Here is a 21,531-nt window from a genome sequence, read left to right on the forward strand (position 1 = left end):
GTTCTCGGGCCACGTAAAACCGAGGAACATGTTAAAACAGGGTTCATAGGGTTCATACTATTTGCCTTACAGAACTATGAACTCAAATAAATACGAGGCATAGGTCAGTGGGTGGTGAATGCACTCTTTCTGTTCCAACTCTAAAATAAATTATATTTTCATGTGGATTATCTCTTTGTCTGCATGTTTGTTTGTTTTTCACATACAGATTTATCATAAAGCTCTACTCCGACGCACTCAAAGTTATCAAGTTTATCCTGTGACCTGCTGGAAATCAGGCAGTTCAATGTCATGTTTAGAATGTGAATTTGGGGGTCAAACTAGCAGGTTTCGAATCCTGACATCATCACTATTGCTGTGTGATCTCTTTAAGACTCAGTCTTTATCTGTAAAAGGGAGATATGCCTTTTTCAACAAGATTGTTTATTTTATTTTTATGGTATTTATTTATTTATTTATTTATTTATTTATTTATTTTTGAGAGAGAGCTCGTGTGTGCACATGAGCAGGGGAGGGGTATTCTCTCTCAACAAAACAATAGAGGACCTTTTTTTCTTTTTTTTAAATGTTTATTTTTGAGAGAAAGAGACAGAACGTGAGCAGGGGAGGGACAGAGGGAGAGGGAGACACCGAAACCAAAGCAGGCTCCGGGCTCGCTCAGCACAGAGCCTGACTCAGGGCTCAAACCCACAAGCTGTGAGATTGTGACCTGAGCTGAAGCCGGACGCTTAACCGACTGAGCCACCCAGCGGCCCTTAGAGAGAGAGAGAGAGAGAGAGAGAGAGAGAGAGAGAGAGAGTCTTAAGCAGACTCCATGCCCAGCCTGGAGCCAGACAGGGCTCGATCTCACAACTGAGATCATGACTTGAGCCAAAATCAAGAGTCAGGTGCTTGACTGACAGAGCCACCCAGGCGCCCCAAGATTTATTTTTAAGTAATCTCTGCACACAGCACAGGGCTCGAACTCACAACCCCGAGATCAAGAGTCACATGCTCTGCCGACGGAGCCAGCCAGGCGCCCCTGGAAATACAATTTTAAGCCTCATTTCCAATTTAAAACTCGGTAGAAATGTAATCAAAGCTGGAGATGACAAGCTTTAATTAGTCACGTAATGAGAAATTATTAGGATGGGAAAACATGTCCTAAGGAAACAAGATAACTCTGCTAGATAAATTGATTAGATAAATGAGAGGTTGGCAATTATTTCCTGATCGGCATTAAATTTCAGTTTATACTTCACGTTATACTTGTCTAAAGTCTTAGTGGTTTATACTTGTGTATCTTATTATAATTGAGTTTTTAACTCTGTTTGCTAAGGGCAAATAGCATTCCTATGATATTGAAAGGCTTCCTTTAATAGACCCGAGGGTCGGTTTCAAACCTTAAGACTGTGAATGGATGCTATCGACCATGGCTACTGTTTATTCTAATGCAAAAAACTGATTGTTTTTTTTTTTTTTTTAATAGGTCCAGCAATGCAATACACGGTTAGAAAAGAGACATTTTTAAAAAACACCAAAAAAAAAAAAAAAAGTTGCTGGGAAACCTCAAATCCGGACCTGGCATTTTGGGGTTAGACTAGCTGTCTTGAAGGAGGCCAAAAAACTGTGGGAACCCTGAGAGGATTGCTGTGTAGACAGACATGCTGTTGATATAGTGGCAAAGAGCAAACTTGTGGATAACAAGCCAGGAGATCTCTCTTTCCAAAGGCATTTCTGAGTCTTCAAACCCACCTTCTCTCAAGATCTTCCCTCTTCCCCCTCAAGCCCAGTTCCTCCCTCGTTAGGAATTCAATTTTTCAGCCCGGACGAATAATACCAGTTTCCGCCCTAGACAAGCACGAAACCAACAGGAAAATAAGTACGCAAACAGGCAATTAAGATCAAGAGCGTCTTAATGGGCATCGCAAGGAAACTACCCACAAAATCCAAAGAAGGGAGAGACTAACTTCATCTGGCCAGAACCAAGGAAGGTCTTGGTTGAAGAAAAGAAAAAAAAAATATATATTTCTGGGCTGAGTTCTTTGAATAAATACAAGTTAGCTAGATATGTCAGGGGAGAGGGTGAGAATGTACAAGGTTATTCCAGGCAGAGTGAACAACACGTAGAAAAACACGGGGAGGGGCGCCTGGGTGGCGCAGTCGGTTAAGCGTCCGACTTCAGCCAGGTCACGATCTCGCGGTCCGGGAGTTCGAGCCCCGCGTCGGGCTCTGGGCTGACGGCTCAGAGCCTGGAGCCTGTTTCCGATTCTGTGTCTCCCTCTCTCTCTGCCCCTCCCCCGTTCATGCTCTGTCTCTCTCTGTCCCAAAAATAAATAAACGTTGAAAAAAAAAAAAAAAAACAAAAACACGGGGAGAGTTGGGGCAGCCGGTCCGAGACCAGTCAGCCACGGCCAGGACATAGTGCAAACACGCCTGCGACATTTCCACTTCTGGCACCGTGGCTGGATGAAATATTCTGAAAATCCTCCTGCCACACCTATAGATGCTACCTAAGGATGAAATAGAACAAGTATATTTTTAACGTGCATGGCCTTGCTTTTGACGGCTAAAATAAAATGCGTTCTCCATCGTATCAAATTACCAATTTTCCACAGTCCGAAAAAAAAAAAACAAAACACCTCCTCTCCCAAATGACCCTGCTGGTGATGATATATTCTGTGATGGCAATAGGAACAAATATAAAAGGAGGGGTTTTTCGGGGGGAGGGGGAAGGATGACTCATGGTGATAAATGCTAGCTTTTAAATGCATAGCTGGGCTCACAAGAAAGTAAGGAAAGTCTGTAGGGACCCAAAACAAAGCAGGAACATAAAACCATAGCAGTAAACATGTAATGTTAAAGTGAAGCAGCCATGGCTGGGGATATGGTGCAGTAGAGAAAGGGGTGTCAGTTGCAGGAATTAAGTGGCTTGAGTTTGAATCCTCCAAGGGGACAGAAGAGTTTGGTGCCCGCGTGAGAAAGGGGGTCGGAATTGAAATTTCCAAATAAAGCTAAGACCCTCAAAAGGCTACACCCTTTGAAGGGTGGACTTAAAACACACACACACACACACACACACACACACACACGGGCACCTGGATGGCTCGGTCAGTTAAGCGTCTGATTTCAGCTCAGGTCATGATCTCACGGCTTGTGAGTTCAAGCCCTGCGTTGGGCTCTGTGCTGACTGCTCAGAGCCTGGAGCCTGCTTCAGGTACTGTGTCCCTCGCTCTCGGCCTCTCCCCCACTCATGCTGTCCCTCTCTCTCTCTGTCTCAAAAATAAATAATCATTAAAAAAGAAAATAAAACACACAGAAAACTTTCCTGAGAATTTGTAACTACAAGATGATTTTTTGTGTTGATTTTGAACTCAAGTCTATACCCTGTTGGGTGCCTGGCTGGCTCAGTGGATTGAGTGTGTGAATCTTTTTTTTTTAAGTTTATCTTGGGAGAGAGACACACACACAGGAGGGGCAGAGAGAGAGGGAGGGAGAGAGAATCCCAAGCAGGCTCTGCGTTGTCAGCATAGAGCCTGATGTGGGGCTCAAAATCATGAGCTGTGAGATTGACCTGAGCCGAAACCAAGAGTCAGTCAATGCCTAACTGACTGAGCCCCCCAGGAGCCCCTAGCATGTGACTCTTAATCTTGGGGTCATGAGTTCAAGCCCCATGTTGGGTGTAGAGATTACATAAACAAACAAACAAACAAACAAACAAACAAATAAATGCACAATTAAAAAAAATCAATACCCTGTTGTCTAGGAACGTCCAAGATAAGGATGGCATTAAAAGTGGTTCTGGGGGTGCCTGGGTGGCTCAGCCAGTTGAGTGACGACTTTGGCTCAGGTCATGATCTCACGGTTAGTGAGTTCGAGCCCCGCATTGGGCTCACTGCTCTCAGCGCAGAGCCCGCTTTGGATCCTTTGCCTCCCTGTCTCTCTGCCCCTTCCTTGCTCAAGCATACACGCACATGCTCTCTCTCTCTCTTTCTCTCTCAAAAATAAATAAAACATTAAAAAAAAAAAGTAGTCTGGACCAGGGATGCCCTTGGGCTGAAACAGTGTAAAACTTCTCTGAACCCATGCAAGATTCCCACAATAACTGAAAAGTGATCTGCACAAAGAAATAATTCACAATGAGCAAGGATGAACAAACGTAGCAAACAGCAAGGATTTCGGATAACATAATTTTTCAGATGACAGCTCAACTATAAAAGAGGCAGTAAGGTACAGTGGTTTAAGGTATAGGTTCTAAAGTCACCCTGCCTAGATTAGACTCCAAGTGCTGTATTTACTATCCGGGTGACCTTGGGTAAGTTGATTAGCTTCTCTGTGCCTCCATTTCCTTATTCAGGGATGTTATGAAAAGAAATGAGTTAATAATATTGTCTAATACAGTGCTAGGCATATAGTGTCACTGATGCCTTTGTTGTTGTTTAAAATTAAGTATGTTTACATACTTTTAAATGCTTTTTAAAGTACTCAGAACAGGGGCGCCTGGGTGGCGCAGTCGGTTAAGCGTCCGACTTCAGCCAGGTCACGATCTCGCGGTTCGTGAGTTCGAGCCCTGCGTCAGGCTCTGGGCTGATGGCTCGGAGCCTGGAGCCTGTTTCCGATTCTGTCTCCCTCTCTCTCTGCCCCTCCCCCGTTCATGCTCTGTCTCTCTCTGTCCCAAAAATAAAAATAAAAAACGTTGAAAAAAAAAAAAGTGCTCAGAACATAAGGAATAATAATAACAAAGAGATCAATATGATATAAAAAAGAACTCACAGATTTGAAAAAGAAATAAATGGAACTTTAAAAACTACAGGGGTGCCTGGCTGGCTCAGCCAGTGGAGTGTGTGACTCTTGATCTTGGGTTTGTGAGTTCGAGCCCCACATCAGATACAGAGATTGCCTAAAACAAAATCTTAAAAAAAAAAAAAAAGGAAAAAGGAAAAAATGCAGCAATTGAAATAAAAAAAAATGGATAGGTTAAACAAGAGATTAATAACAGCTGAAGGAAAAATTAGCAAATTGGAAAATAGATCTGAGGAAAATGTTCAGAATGAACCACAGAGAAATAAAAGAACAAAAATATGAAAAAGAGTTTAAGAAACATGAAGGGCCAAATGAGAGCTAACATTCATCTAATTAGAATATTAGAAGGAAAGAATAGAGAGAATGGGAAAGAGACAATATTTTAAAATATTGTGGCTGAGAAATTTTCAGACTGATGAAATACATGAATCCTGTGGTTAAGGAATCTCAACAAATCCCAAATAGGGTAAGTATAAAAAAAGAAAAATCCACACCTATTCTCATTTTAGTGAAACTACAGGCCACTCTACAAAGAGAAGATATTAAATCTTTGATTAAATCCTTACCACAGAGGGAGGAAGAAACTTATTTAGAATGGAAAATTTCACCGAGAAGGTAACACGTGAACAAAGATTTGAAGGAGAAGAGTAAGATATAAGGATATCTGGGGGACAAGTGTTCCAAAAAACAAGTGCAACAGCCCTGTGGTTAAAGACTCCGTGCTTTCTAGCCTGAACAGCTGGGGTGATGGATTTGCCATCAAATGGGGTAAGTTTTGACTGTGATCAGAGCATTTGTTTTTTTGAAAGCAGGATTAGGATCTCCATTTTACCCTATTAAGTTTGAGGTAATGATTCCAGTGAAGACGAGTAGGCTTTTGACTATATGAGTCTGGAATCCTGAAGGAGTCTGGGTTTGAAATATCGATCTGGGAGTCATCAGTAAATAGTTGGCATTTAACATCCTAAGACTGGATGAGATCATCAAAGAAAGAATGTATCGCACCTGGAAGTATCATAGCGAAACTGTGAAAAGACCTAGACAAAGAGAGAATCTTGAAAACAGCAAGAGGAAAGCAACTCATCATGGGTAAGAGTCCCCAGTAAGATTTACAGCTGATTTCTCACCTGAAACTATCGAGGCCAGAAGACAGTGGGATGACATATTCAAAGCACTGAAAGAAAAGGACCGTCAGCCAAGAATTCTATATCTAGCAAAACTATCCTTCAACAACCATAGGAGAAATTGAGGCATTCCCAGATAAACAAAAATTGAGTCAATTGATCACTAGCAGAACTGCCCTACAAGCAATATTATAGGGAGTCCTTCCGGCTGAAATGGTAGGACACTAGACAGTAACCCAGATCCACAGGAAGGAATAGAGAGTTCTAGCAAATGTCAACACACTAGTAAATATAAAAGACAATATAAATATGTTTTTGTTTATAACTCTTTTCTCTTCTATCTGATTTAAAAGGCAATTACATAAAGCAATAATTATAAAGCTGTGTTAGCGGGGTTTATAATATCTAAAGATGTAATTTGTATAACAATAATAGTAAAAAGGAGAGTGGGGGGAATGAAGCTATATTTGAGTAAAGGTTTTGTATACAATGAAATTAAGTTTGTATTAATATGAACTATATTGGGGCGCCTGGGTGGCGCAGTCAGTTGAGTGTCCGACTTCAGCCAGGTCACGACCTCGCGGTCCGTGAGTTCGAGCCCCGCGTCAGGCTCTGGGCTGATGGCTCGGAGCCTGGAGCCTGTTTCTGATTCTGTGTCTCCCTCTCTCTCTGCCCCTCCGCCGTTCATGCTCTGTCTCTCTCTGTCCCAAAAATAAATAAACGTTGAAAAAAAAATTTTAAAAAAAATATGAACTATATTGCTTTTTTTTTAATTTTCAAAGAATGTTTATTTTTGAAAGCGTGAGAGAATGCAAGCAGGGGGAGGGGCAGAGAGAGAGGGGGGACAGAGGATCCAAAGCAGGCTCTGCTCGTAGCAGAGCCCAACATGGGGCTTGAGCTCCGAACCACAAGACCATGACCTGAGCCGAAGTTGGACACTTAACCTACTGAGCCACCCAGGCGCCCCTGGAGTAGACTATTTTAAATTAAGCTGTTAATTGTAATCCCTAGGGCAGCCACTAAGTAATAACTCAAAAAATACAGTATAAGAAACAAGAGAATTAAAATGATATACGAGAGGGGTGCCTGGGTGGCTCAGTTGGTTAAGTGTCTGACTCCTAGTTTCGGCTCAGGTCATAATCTCATGGTTTGTGAGTTTGAGCCCTCAACTGGGCTCTGCACTGGTGGCTAGGAGCCTGCTTGAGATTCTCTCTCTCTCTATCTCTCTCTCTCCCCCTCCCCTGCTCTCACTCTCTCTCTCTCTCTTTCTCTCTCAAAATGAACGATAAACTTAAAAAAAAATAAAATAAAATCACATATTAGAAATATCTACTTGACACACACACACAAAAATCACAAATATGTGGGAATTAAACACATGCTCCTAAATAACCAATGTATCAAAGAAGAAATCATGAGGGAAATTAAAAACTACTGTACGATGAATGAAAATGAAAACATAATGTACCAAATTTTATAGGATGCAGCTTAAGGCTGTACTTATGGGTAACTTTATACCTGTAAACACCTATATTTAAAAAAGAGGCAAGATCTCCAACCAATAACCTGCTATTCCACCTTAAGAAACTAGAAAAGAGAAGAAAACTAAACCCAGAGCAGGCAGAAGGAAGGAAATAGTAAGATAACATGAAAATAAATGAAATGGGAAATAGACGGTAAATAAAATCAACAAAACTAAAAATTGATTCTTTGACGAGATTGACAATATAGAAATAAAACGGATTATAAGGAAATACTATGAACAGTTATATTCCAACAAATTACAGGACTTAGATGACATGGGCAAATTCCTAGAAAGACACAAACTACTGAAACTGACTTAAGAAGAAATAGAAAATCTCAACAGATCTCTAACAAGAGATTGAATCCATAATTTAAAAACTCCCCAAAAGAGCAGCTCAGGTCCAGATGGCTTCACCAGTGAATTCTATCAAACACTTAAAGAACTAATATTAATTCTCTACAAACTCTTTATGTATGTATGTATTTTTATTTATTAAAATTTTTTTAACGTTTATTCATTTTTGAGAGACAGAGAGCAGCAGGGGTGAGGCAGAGAGAGAAGGAGACACAGAATTTCAAGCAGGCTCCAGGCTCTGAGCTGTCAGCACAGAGCCCAACATGGGGCTTGAACTCACAGAATGTGAGATCAGACCTGAGCCGAAGTCGGATGCTCAACTGGCTGAGCCACCCTGGCACCCCTAATGTTTATTTTTGAGAGAGAGAGAGAGAGAGAGAGAGAGAGAGAGAGAGAGAGAGAGAGAGAATGAGTGGAGTTGGGGCAGAGAGAGAGGGAGACAGAGGATCCACTCTGACAGCAGAGAATTGGATGTGGGGCTTGAACTCATGAACTGTGAGTTCATGACTTGAGCCCAAATCAAGCGTTGGATGTTTCACCCACTGAGCCACCCGGGTGCCCACAAACTCCTTTTTTAAAGTAAGCTCTCTGCCCAACATGGGGCTCGAGCTCATGACCCCAAGATCAAGAGTCACATGCTCTACAGACTGAGCCAGCCAGGGCGCCCTTCCTTTACAAACTCTTTAAAATACAGAAGAGCTTAAGAAGCAGCACTTCTCAATCGTTCTATGAAACCAGTATTACCCTGATTCCAAAACCAGATAAAAAGATCACAAGAGAAGAAAACTACACACCAAATATCTTTTGGATGCAAGGGACCTCAACAAAATACTAACAAACCATATCCAGAAACATTTAAACAGGATTATATGCTGTAAGTGAATGGGTTTTACACTAGAAATGTAAGGTTGGTCTAAGGTACAAAAACAACGTAGGGGTGCCTGGGTGGCTCAGTCAGTGAAATGTCCGACTTTGGCTCAGGTCATGATGTCACAGCTCGTGAGTTTGAGCCTCGCATCAGGCTCTGTGCTGACAGCTCGGAACCTGGAGCCTGCTTCGGATTCTGTGTCTCCCTCTCTCTCTGCTCCTCCCTCACTCGTGGTCTCTTTCTCTCCCTCTCAAAAATAAATAAAACATTTAAAAAAACCCCAACAATGCATATAGCATGTTAATAAAGATCAAAAACCCCACAACCATCTCCATAAATACAGAAGAAGCATTGACAAAATGCAACATACTTCCACGATAAACACATCCAGTAAACTAGAATAGAAGGGAATTTCATCAGCTTGATAAAGCCTATCTATGAAAAACTCACAGCCAACATCATACTAAATGGTGAAGGACTGGTGCTTTCCCCCCAAGAACAGAAACAGGACAAAGATTTCTGCTTTCACCACTTCTATTCAATATTGTGATTGGAGGGTATAGCCAGGGAAATTAGGAATGAAAAAGAAATAAAAGACATTCATATGAGGAAGGAAGAAGTGGGGCACCTGGGTGGCTCAGTAAGTTAAGCGTCCGACTTCAGCTCAGGTCATGGTCTCTTGGTTCATGGTTTCAAGCCCCACGTTGGGCTCTCTGAGGTTAGCGCAGAGCCTGCTTCAGATCCTCTGTCTCCGTCTCTCTGCCCACCACACCCCCTCCCCGGTCCCTCACGCTCTCTTTCTGTGTCTCAAAAATAAATAAGCATTAAAACAAAACAAACAAACAACAAAAAAAAAGTAAAAAGTAAAAGTATCTCTATTTGCAAATGACTTATCTATCTATCTATCTATCTATCTATCTATCTACCTATCTGATCTCTGCATCCAACACGGGGCTTGAACTCACGACCCTGAGATCAAGAGTCACACACTTTCTGGACTGAGCTGACCAGGCACCCTGACGTGATCTTTTATTTTTATTTTTCATAACCTTTTTTTTCAGTGCTAAAAGGTGTTACTGAGCCACCTAGGAGCCCCTGACATGGTCTTTTATATTCTTGAAGAATTCTCCTTAATCTACTAGAATAAGTTCAGCAAGGTGGCAGAACACAAGATAAATATACAAAAATTAATTGTCTTTCCATACACTAGCAATGAACAATCTAAAAAATGAAATTAAGAAAACAATTGCATTTGTAATAGCATCCAAAAGAATAAAGTTACTGAGAATAAACTTAACAAATTAAGTATAAGACTTGTACACTGAAAAGTACAAAAGTTATTGAAAGAAATTAGAAAGAAATTAAAGACTTACATAAGTGGAAAGGTATTCCAGGCTTATGGGATTGGAAAACTTAACATTGTTAAGAGGACAATGCTCCCAAGGTGATCTACAGATTCAGCGCGATCCCTATCCAAATCCCAGCTGACTTCTTTGCAGAAATTGAAGAGTTGATGCCAAAATTCGTATGCAAATGCAAGGCACCCACAACAGCAAAAACAATCTTGAAAAAGAAGAACAAAGGTGGAAGACTCATACCTCCTCATTTAAAAAGTTACTACAGGGGCGCCTGGGTGGCTCAGTCGGTTAAGCGGCCGACTTCAGCTCAGGTCAAGGTCTCGCGGTCGGTGAGTTCAAGCCCCGCATCGGGCTCTGGGCTGATGGCTCAGAGCCTGGAGCCTGCTTCCGATTCTGTGTCTCCCTCTCTCTCTGCCCCTCCCCCATTCATGCTCTGTCTCTCTGTCTCAAAAATAAATAAACGTCAAAAAAAAATTAAAAAGTTATTACAAACTACAATACTCAGGACAGTATGGTACTAACATAAGGATAGATGACAGATCAATGTAAAAGAAGTAAGAGTCCAGAACTAAATCCTTACATTTACAGTCGATTCATTTTCAACAAGGGTTCGAAGACGACTCAATGGAGGAAAGAATACCAGTGTCAACAAACAGTGCTGGGGAAACAATATCCATATCCTAAAGGATAAAGCTGGACCCCTACCTCACACCGGCTACAAAAATTAGTTCAAAATGCATAACAGATCTAAACGTTAACAGCTAAAACTGCAATAATTCTGAGAATAAGAAAAATAGGTATAAATCTTCCTGACCTTGGATACACCATATTTTCTTAGGACACCAAAAACACCAGTGACAAAAGAAAAAGTTAGATAAGTTGGATGTAATTAACATTAAAACCTTTTGTGTTTCAAAGGATACCATCAAGACAGTGAGAGGACAACCCGGGGCGCCTAGCTGGCCCAGACAGTAGACCATGTGGCTCTTGATCTCGGGGTGGTGAGTTCGAGCCACATTGGGCATAGAGCTCACACACACACACACACACACACACACACACACACACAAATGATGGTGAGAGGACAACCCACAGAGTGCAAGAAAATGTTTGCAAGTCATATATGTTTAATAAGGGACTTATGTCAAAATATATGAACAATTCTTATAACTCAGTAATAAAAATGAAGCCAAATTAAACATAGGCAAAAGAAGGGCACCTGGGTGCCTCAGTCGGTTAAGCATCCAATGCTCGATTTGGGCTCAGGCCATGATCTCACAGTTTGTGAGCTTGAGACCTGCATCAGGCTCTGTGCTGACAGGGCAGAGCCTGCTTGGGATTCTCTCTGTCTCTCTCTTTCTGGCCCCCCCCCCCACCCCCCATTCTCTCTCTCTCAAAATAAATAAACAAACATTAAAAAAAGAAACTATTTTAAAAAATAGGCAAAAGATCTGAAGAGACATCTTCCCTTCAAAAACATACACATGGGGGCTCCTGAGTGGCTCCGTCGGTTAAGCATCCGATTTCAGCTCAGGTCATGATCTCACAGTTTGTGAGTTCGAGCCCCGCGTCAGCCTCTGTGCTGACAGCTGGGAACCTGGAGCCTGCTTCTGATTCTGTGTCTCATTCTCTCTCTGCCCCTCCCCCACTTGTGCTCTGTCTCTGTCTCTCAAAAATAAATAAAAAATGTAAAAAAAAAATTAAAAAAAAACCCATATGCATGGCCAATAAGCACATGAGAAGGTGCTCTCAGTCGTTAGCCATTAGGGAAATGCAAATCAAAACTACCGTCAGGGGCGCCCGGATGGCTCAGTCAGTTGGGTGTCCCACGTTGCCTCAGGTCATGATCTCACCGGCCCGTGGGTTCGAGCCTCATATTGGGTTCTGTGCTGACCGCTCAGAGCCTGGAGCCTGCTTCGGATTCTATGTCTCCCTCTCTCTCTCTGCCCCTCCCTTGCTCACGCTCTGTCTCTCAAAAAGAAAAAGAAACATTAAAAATGTTTAAAAAAAATAAAAAATTAAATTTAAAAATAAATAAGTAAACAAATAGCATGCATATTTGAAAAAATATATATACTCTTTGATCAAGGTTGAAAAAAGAATGAGTGTAGACTGAGAAATTCATGGAGGGAGCTTGAGCCACGCCAGTATCGAGAGTCCAGAGAAATGAGAACTTACAAAGACGAACGACAAGGAATGGCTAGTGAAGTAGGATAATTAAAGCAAAGCGTTGTCTTGAAAGTCAAACGAAGAAAGGGTTTCAAGGAGGGAGTGATCAAACTAGGTGGGTTCTAGACTTGACTTTTTTTTTTTTTCTTCAGTAGGCATCACACCCAAGCACCGAGCCCGGTGCCGAGCTTGAACTCTGAGATCAAGACATGCGCTTGAACTCTGAGATCAAGACATGCACTGAGATCAAGAGTCGGATGCTTAACCCGCTAAACTACCCAGACACCCCTAGACTTGACTTCCTAGACTTGACTTCTGAATGTAGCAGCCTACAGGCCATTGGTGAATTTTGCAAGAGAAATTCAGCGGATCCCCGGGTGTGAAAGCTGACGGGGGGGGGGGGGGGGGGGGGTTAAGAACATTGTGCTTTGTCACCGTTTCATCTGGCTGTTTAACTAAAACTTGCTTTGAAAATTGGCAATGAAAGAAAAATAAATGGGCATTTATCTTGTCTTTCAAGTAGGAAATGTATTTTAGGAGAGTCAAACAGACCAGCTGATAAGGAAAAACTTTATTGAATAACCTAGAACTTGAACATCATCACTTTGCAAATTCTCTGAAATTATGATTCAAGCAAGGATTGGTTTGAAACCATCGGGAGAACCAGAAGACAGGAAATCGAACATTCACGTAGTGCCAAAGCCACAACATAATGATAGATTACTTTCCAGGCACAAGAGGGGAGTGTTATTTACAAGGGACAGATCATGCTGTCCTCACCTTGACCCTGGGTCCAACAGTGTTGTCATAAGTGGTGTCCCCAGAGGCTGTGTGAGATGAGACTCAGTATGGAGTATACGTCATTGATCATGTATCTACTCAGAGTCATTTATCTGGAAACCGTTACGTCTTTACCTCTAACTTTCGGTTTATAAGAAATCCGGGTGATAGAGGAACGAGTTAAAAAGTACCAGAAGACAGGACCTGTGGGCTAATGCCTTCAACAAGTTAGTGTCCTGAAAAAGGGAGATTGTGCTGGTAGAGCAGATGCAATGTGTGGCCATGGTTTGAATCCTGATATGGACACACCAGGTATAAGAGGTGTTTTGCAGGCTGCCTGGGGGGCTCAGTTGAGTGTCTGACTTCAGCTCAGGTCATGATCTCTCAGTTCGTGAGTTCAAGCCCCAGGTCAGGCTCGCTGCTGTCAGCACGGAGTCTGCTTCAGATACTCTGTCCTCCTCTCTCTGCCCCTCCTCTGCTCTGTCTCTAAAATAAACATGGAGGGGCGCCTGGGTGGCTCGGTCGGTTAAGCGTCTGACTTTGGCTCAGGTCATGATCTCATGGACCGTGAGTTCGAGCCCCGCGTCGGGCTCTGTGCTGACAGCTCAGAGCCTGGAGCCTGTTTCAGATTCTGTGTCTCCCTCTCTCTGTGACCCTCCCCCGTTCATGCTCTGTCTCTCTCTGTCTCAAAAATAAATAAACGTTAAAAAAAAATTAAAAAAAAAAAACATGGAAAAGAAATCTTTGAAAAAAATTTTTTTTTAATTTTTTTTCAACGTTTTTTATTTATTTTTGGGACAGAGAGAGACAGAGCATGAACGGGGGAGGGTCACAGAGAGAGGGAGACACAGAATCTGAAACAGGCTCCAGGCTCTGAGCTGTCAGCACAGAGCCCGACGCGGGGCTCGAACTCACGGACCGCGAGATCGTGACCTGGCTGAAGTAGGACGCTTAACCGACTGCGCCACCCAGGCGCCCCTGAAAAAATTTTTTTAAAATAAAAGGCGTTTGGGGGATTATTGGAAATTTTTTTATTATGGTTTAGCTATGAGGTGGGATGAAAAATTTTTGATTTGGAAAGGCAGAGATGACTGATTAATAAAAAAAGAGGTTATAAAATAGTATGTATGGTATGATCTCATGTTGATTAACAAACCCATACATTAAAAAAATATATATGTATCTAAAAGATCCAGGTATACTGGAGTACCAAATGATTAACATGGGTACTCTCAGTGTGGTTAGAGTATGTTTCCATTTTGTACTATTATTACTTTTTGAAGTGTATTCATCCATTTTTGAGCGAGAGTGGCAGGGGCAGACAGAGAAGGGGAGAGAGAGAAAATCCCCTTCTCTCTGTTAGGGCGGAGTCCAGACTGGGGTCGTGGGGCTCGATCTCATGAACCGTGAGATCATGACCCTAGGTGAAACCAAGAGTTGGACGCCCAACCCACGGAGCCACCCAGGTGTCCTCCATTTAATTATTTTTGCTTACCTATATTTTCTAATTTTCTGCAATGCTCATGTGCATCTTTTGAAATAGGAGCAGGTTATTTTAAAACATAACACTGAACATAAAACACCAAAAAAATTGAAAATGAGAAAAATAAGTGAATGGGGAGAGAGGACTACATACCCTTTTTTTTTACCGGAAAAGGGAAGAGAGAAATGAGGCTGCAGCTAGTGGAAGAAGTGAGGCCAACTGAATTTTTCTTTAAGATAGAAAAAAATAGCAGGGACGCCCGGGTGGCTCAGTCCGTTAAGCGTCCGGTTTCGGCTCAGGTCATGATCTCACGGTTCTTGGCTTCGAGCCCTGCGTCGGGCTCTGTGCTGACAGCTCAGAGCCTGGAACCAGCTTCAGATTCTGTGTCTCCCTCTCTCTCTGCCCCTCCCCTACTCGCACTCTGTCTCTCTCTCTCTCTTAAAAATAAAGATTAAAAAAAATTTTTTTTAAAGATAGAAAAAATAGCACCATGACTTTATGCTGATTGGAATAAACCAACAGAGATGCAAAAAAAAAAAAAAATTGATGATAGGGGCGCCTGGGTGGCTCAGTCAGTTAAGCGTCTGATTCTTGATTTCAGCTCAGGTCATGAACTCACGGTTCGTGAGTTCGAGCCCCGCATGGGGCTCTGCGCTGACCGTGTGGAGTCTGCTTGGGATTCCCTCACCCTCTCCCTCTGCCCCTCCCCAGCTCACGGTCTTTCTCTCTCTCTTTCTCTCAAAATAAATAAACATTTAAAAGAGAAAACAAACTGTACGCATCTAATCATATGCAGGTAATGTGACCACTGACAGAATTATAGGGAGAAGCTCAGAAATTCATCAGTACGGTGGGGGACTTACCACGTCTCTGTAATAGACACATCTAACAGACCCATAATCAACTAAGGATAAGAAGGTTTGAATGCACGATTAACTGCCTTCAGTTATTCAATTTACAAAGAACTCTGCCCTCAGTGATCAGAGAGCATGCATTCTTTGCGAGCACGCGTGGAAAACTTATAAAATTCGACCCCCTACTGAGCCACAAAATAAGCTTCCATAAAATACCAAAGAGTCAATATCACACAGACCACATTCTCAGACCGCAGTGTAATTAAATAAGTCAAGACATTAAAATCTATGCATGTAGACATTAAAAAAAAAACCCGCCACTCTCAAATATGACTTGGAGTCATACCAAGAATGAAAGGATAGCATCTAGAAAAGGGTAAGAGAACACCCATGACCAGGACGACACCCCCAACGGGCTCCACTCTATTCCAGGCCATGTTGTCTAGGGCATGTGTGCATTTTTGTGCGAACACACACACACATCTTTCTCCCAGTATAGCTTGAGATGAGGCCACTGAGCATGACCCCCATCCCCTCAAGGACAACTGCAACTTACCATTTTCCCAAAGTTACAATCATCCACATCCAGGTAATTTGCAAAGCAAGGGCCGTGAGGCAGCTATGCCCCCAAGAAAACTTTGCCCCTCCCTTAACGACCCTAGAAGAATCTAAACTGGGGATCTTTCCCAGGATCAGGGCTATTAGCAGAGATGAATGTTATCTGAGGAACCCATCTGTCTGGCAGGGCAAACATTTGTTTACCAAGCATTTACCTTTCTTTACCTTCCGGGGAAGTCCCAGATCCTCACTCCTTCCCCTTGGTTTGGAGTGACATATATACCTCACTTTGCCTGACTTTGTTTGGAATCTCCATGTCTGTGTGGATTCCCCACTCATACCCTGCCAAACTTGATTTTCTCCTCTTAATCTGTCTCATGTCAATTTGATTCTTAGTCCAGCTAGAGGGACGCTTGAAGGGGACAAGAATTCTTGCTCTTGGACATTCACTTGGGCTTCCTTCCGTGCAGTGAGGCTCTCCCCTGGCGCAAGGATCAGGACAGACTCATGGACACTTGGTTCATTTGTGCAGCCATAGTGCCAAGACCTTTTGGAGCACCTGGCTTTATTGTATTTTGTTTTAGCCACAACTTACCTCTTCATCAGTCATTACCTTTGCGGAGACTTCTTCCGAGTTCCAGCCCAGTTCCTCCCTCTCTTACGATTTAAAAAAGGTCAGATGGTACAATCTATGTCTAAATCAGTTTTGCATCTCCGGAGTGCCTGGGTGGCTCAGTCGGTTGAGCGTCCGACTTCGGCTCAGATCATGGTCTCACGGACCGTGGGTTCCAGCCCCTCGTCAGGCTCTGTGCTGACAGCTCGGAGCCTGGAACCTGCTTCCGGTTCTGTGTCTCCCTCTCTCTCTGCCCGCTCGTGCCCTCTCTCTCAAAAATAAATAAAAACATTACAAAAAAACTTTTTAACTCAGTTTTGCCTCTCCCAGCATGTGGCTGATGAAGACACGTTCATCTGATTTTTTTGAAAAGAATTTACTGTGTTAAAATACGTGTAACATAAAATTTACCACGTTGGGCGCCTGGTGGCTCAGTCAGTTAAACGTCTGACTCTTGATTTCGGCTGAGGTCATGATCTCATGGTTGTGAGATTGAGCCCCACGTGGGGCTCCTCCTGGAGTGTGGAGTCTGCTTGGGATTCTCTCTCTCTTTCTCTCTCTTTCTCTCTCTCTCTCTTTCTCTGCCCCTCCTGTGGCTGCATCGCTCTCTCTCAAAATAAAATAAAACTTAAAAAAGTTTACCATCTTATGGGGCGCCTGGGTGGCGCAGTCGGTTAAGCGTCCGACTTCAGCCAGGTCACGATCTCGCGGTCCGTGAGTTCAAGCCCCGAGTCAGGCTCTGCGCTGATGGCTCGGAGCCTGGAGCCTGTTTCCGATTCTGTGTCTCCCTCTCTCTCTGCCCCTCCCCCGTTCATGCTCTGTCTTTCTCTGTCCCAAAAATAAATAAAAAAACGTTGAAAAAAAATTAAAAAAACAAAAAGTTTACCATCTTAACCATTTTTTGGTGTATTCATTTATTTTGAGAGAGAGAATAACAGCTACCCTTAAGGAAAGCGTTTCGTGGGAAGGATCTATGAAAACACCGTGCTTGGCCATTGGTCCAGAGACTGTGCTGTATCTTGCTGAACGAGTCCATACAGGCAAATGATGGAACCAGCAAATCTCACGGGTGCCGTCGTGTAACTCTCTGGGCAGTGGAGTGAATTCCTCGGTCCCTGTGATCTACCTGCTTGGATGACTGCTCTTGTACAGCCGGGGTCCTTCAAGGCTGTCCCAAAGAAGACCAGTGGGTAGGGGCTCCTACGTAAACATTGGTTTACGGGGATTTGTTCCGACTGAGCCCTCCACATCCTAGTATTGCCGGTACCCTTTTTACGTGGATGGAGCCTTCCAGCAACATTGGTTTAGGAAGATCTCAGGTCTCTATTTGCCAGAATGATATATTTTTTCTGGTGCTACAATTCGCATAGAAACCTTGCTGGCCCGAGCATCCTATTTGTGGGTGTCTGATATGAAGCCCAAACCAGAAATCTTATCTTTCTTTGACTATTCCCAGGCCTGGTAAAGAGTCAGGACTAGGCTTGCCTCGGGTGCTCTGCTCATCTATTTCAATTCCTCTCCAGTTAAGGGTCTTGGCGCCAGGGCGTGAACGGTGAGTAGTGAGGGGTGGGAGGGCCTGATGGGAGCACTGCTCCTCCAATCGGCCTTGGAAGGTTAACCCTGCACTTTGGCATTCCACAGCTCTGTGGCCTTTACAATTTTTTAAGTGTTTATTTATTTATTTATTTTTTTTTTGAGAGAGAGAGACAAAGCATGAGCAGGGGAGGGGCAGAGACACACACACACACACACACACACACACACACACAGAATCCAAAGCAGGCTCCAGGCTCTGAGCTGTCAGCATAGACCCCAAGGCGGGGCTCGAATTCATGAACCGCGAGAACGTGAGCTGAGCCGAAGTCGGACACTTAACCGACTGAACCACCCAGTCGGTGGCCTTTTAAAAAGGAGGCAATTTCAGGAGCGCCTGGTTAGCTCAGTTGGCTAAGCGTCCAACTCTGGATTTCTGCTCAGCTCATGATCTCCTGGTTCACGGGATCGAGCCCCATGTTGGGCTCCGTGCTCACAGTGCTGTTAGTACGGAGCCTGCTTGGGATTCACTCTCTCTGTCTATTCCTCTGCCTCTCTCTGCCCTGCTTGCTCTCTCTCCAAGTAAATAAACTAAACTAAAAAAAAAAAAAAAAAAAAGGACTAAAAGGGAGGCAATTTCACATCTGTCCAGCAGAGGGGGCTCAATGGAAGATACTTCAGAGAGACCTGAGGTTTGGGGGGTTTTTTTGCTTTTTTGTTTTTTTAATACTTATTTATTTATTTATTTTTTTAAAATTTTTTTTCAACGTTTTTATTTATTTTTGGGACAGAGCGAGACAGAGCATGAACGGGGGAGGGGCAGAGAGAGAGGCAGACACAGAATCGGAAACAGGCTCCAGGCTCCGAGCCATCAGCCCAGAGCCTGACGTGGGGCTCGAACTCACGGACCGTGAGGTCGTGACCTGGCTGAAGTCGGACGCTTAACCGACTGCGCCACCCAGGCGCCCCAATACTTATTTATTTTTGAGAGCAAGAGATAGAGAGCGCGAGGGAGAGGATCCCAAGCAGGCTCTGAGCTGTCAGCTCAGGTCCGGACATGGGGCTTGATCCCACAAAATGTGAGATCATGACCTGAACCCAAACCAAGAGTCCGCTGCTTAACTAACCGAGCCACCCAGGCGCTCCTGTTTTTATTTATTTATTTTTTTAATTTTTAAAAAAATCTTTATTATTTCTTTTTTAGAGAGAGAGAGAGAGCGAGCGAGCAGGGGAGGGGCAGAGAGAGAGGGAGACACACAATCCGAAGCAGGCTCCGGGCTCTGAGCTGTCAGCATAGACCCCGAGGTGGGGTTGGAACCCATGAACCGCGAGATCATGATCTGAGCCGAAGTCGGACGCTTCACCGACTGAACCACCCAGGCGCACCCCACTCCTCCGCCACCCCACCATTTCCATTTCTTCAACAAAGCTGGTTTCTCTAACACCCTACATTCAATCCCAGGAAACGAGGCTGGTTCTGCCTCCAGACTACATCCAGGGTCTGGCTACTTCTCCACACCAACAGGGCTACTGCTCTGGCCCCAGCCTCCTCCATTTTCTCCTCTGGATCACTGCAGACAACCCCTAACACTTGCTCTGCTTTTCCTTGCTTCCTTATCATAAATCCCACCCCCACCCCCCACCCCCCGCAGCAGCCCCAGAGATCCTTTCAAGATACAGGTTCATTATGTCACTCCTCTGCTCAAAATCCCACGATGGCGGGGCGCCTGGGTGGCGCAGTCGGTTAAGCGTCCGACTTCAGCCGGGTCACGATCTCGCGGTCCGGGAGTTCGAGCCCCGCGTCGGGCTCTGGGCTGATGGCTCGGAGCCTGGAGCCTGTTTCCGATTCTGTGTCTCCCTCTCTCTCTGCCCCTCCCCCGTTCATGCTCTGTCTCTCTCTGTCCCAAAAATAAATTAAAAAAAAAAAAAAAATCCCACGATGGCTTCCCATTTCTTTCAGAACTTGGTCCGCCATGACCTGCCTGACCTCTCCTACGACTCTCCCCCTAGCGCTTCCCTCCTGTTGCTCGACCATCCCGGGCACGTTCTTGCTCTGCCCTGTTATGTCCACGGAGCTCGCTCCCTGGTGTTTTCCCGCGTCTCTGTTCCAAGCTTGCTTGACTCTTGCCCTGAGCATCCCACTGAAAATTGCAACCCTTACTTCCCAATCTCCCCAAACTCCTTACCTGATTCCGTTAGTTCCTTTATAGGACTCAGCACCTTCTGACACACTGTTCTATTCTGACCGCAACGAATTGTAGCCGTCGTGGTAACAAACAGCGAGTTGTTTCTGCTGTTTCCTGTTTATCGCCTCTCACCTTGGAGCTCCTGGAGGGCGGGGACCTTGGTGTGCCTGTTGGGTTCACGGCGCCGTTCAAAGGAAAACCACAGGCCCAAAATGGCGTTCCTTGGGCCAAGCCGAGTCACCAACCCAGGCCTTCATACTTAGTCTCGTGGCAGCTCCAACCTCCCTCAGAAATGCCAGTCAGGAATTTTCTGATAGCACCCATGAGGTCATCTGGTACGGACGGGCCTTCCCCATCCCCCAGAGGAAGAGAAAGTCATGTGCATAAGACCCTTTGCGCTTCCCAATGAGGGAAAGTGACCTTGCCCTGCAACAGTCTTTTTTTTTTTTTTTGCTTTTGCCTATACCTTCCTCACCCCGCCCTCCTTCTGTAAAGACCTTCGATTTTGTACCGCTGTTTGGAGTGGCCCCCTCTTGGCGAGGTGGATCCTGGCACAATCGTGAATCGTTTAACAAAGTCAACTAGACCTTCAAATTTACTTGGTTTATTTTATTTAAAAAATTGTAATGTTTATTTATTTTTGAGAGGCAGAGAAAGGCAGAGCGTGAGTAGGGGCAGGGCAGAGGGAGCGGGAGAGAGAGAATCCCAAGCAGGCTCCACGCTGTCAACCCAGGGCCCAACGCAGGGCTCCATCCCTGATGGAGCTGAAATCAAGAATTGGACCCTCCACCGACTGAGCCGCCCAGGCACCCCAACGATTTAAAAAGTTTCTTTAAGGGGCGCCTGGGTGGCGCAGTCGGTTAAGCGTCCGACTTCAGCCAGGTCACGATCTCGCGGTCCGTGGGTTCGAGCCCCGCGTCAGGCTCTGGGCTGATGGCTCAGAGCCTGGAGCCTGTTTCCGATTCTGTGTCTCCCTCTCTCTCTCTCTGCCCCTCCCCCGTTCATGCTCTGTCTCTCTCTGTCCCAAAAATAAATAAACGTTGAAAAAAAAAAGTTTCTTTAAGATGTTTCTTTACTTTTGAGAGAGAGTGTGCATACAAGCAGGGGAGGGGCAGAGAGAGGGGGGGACGGACGATCTGAAGCAGGCTCTGTGCTGACAGCCGAGAACCCACACACCGTGAGATCATGACCTGAGCCAAACTCGGTCACTTAACCAACTGAGCCCCCCAGGTGTCCCAGGATTTTTTTTTTTTAAGTAATCTCTACACCCAACACGGGGCTCGAACTTATAACCCCGAGATCAAGCGTCACAGGCTCTGAGATCTGAGCCAGCCAGACGCCCCA

The sequence above is a fragment of the Felis catus genome, chromosome E1 (assembly GCF_018350175.1).
Source record: "Felis catus isolate Fca126 chromosome E1, F.catus_Fca126_mat1.0, whole genome shotgun sequence".
Classification (NCBI taxonomy): domain Eukaryota; kingdom Metazoa; phylum Chordata; class Mammalia; order Carnivora; family Felidae; genus Felis; species Felis catus.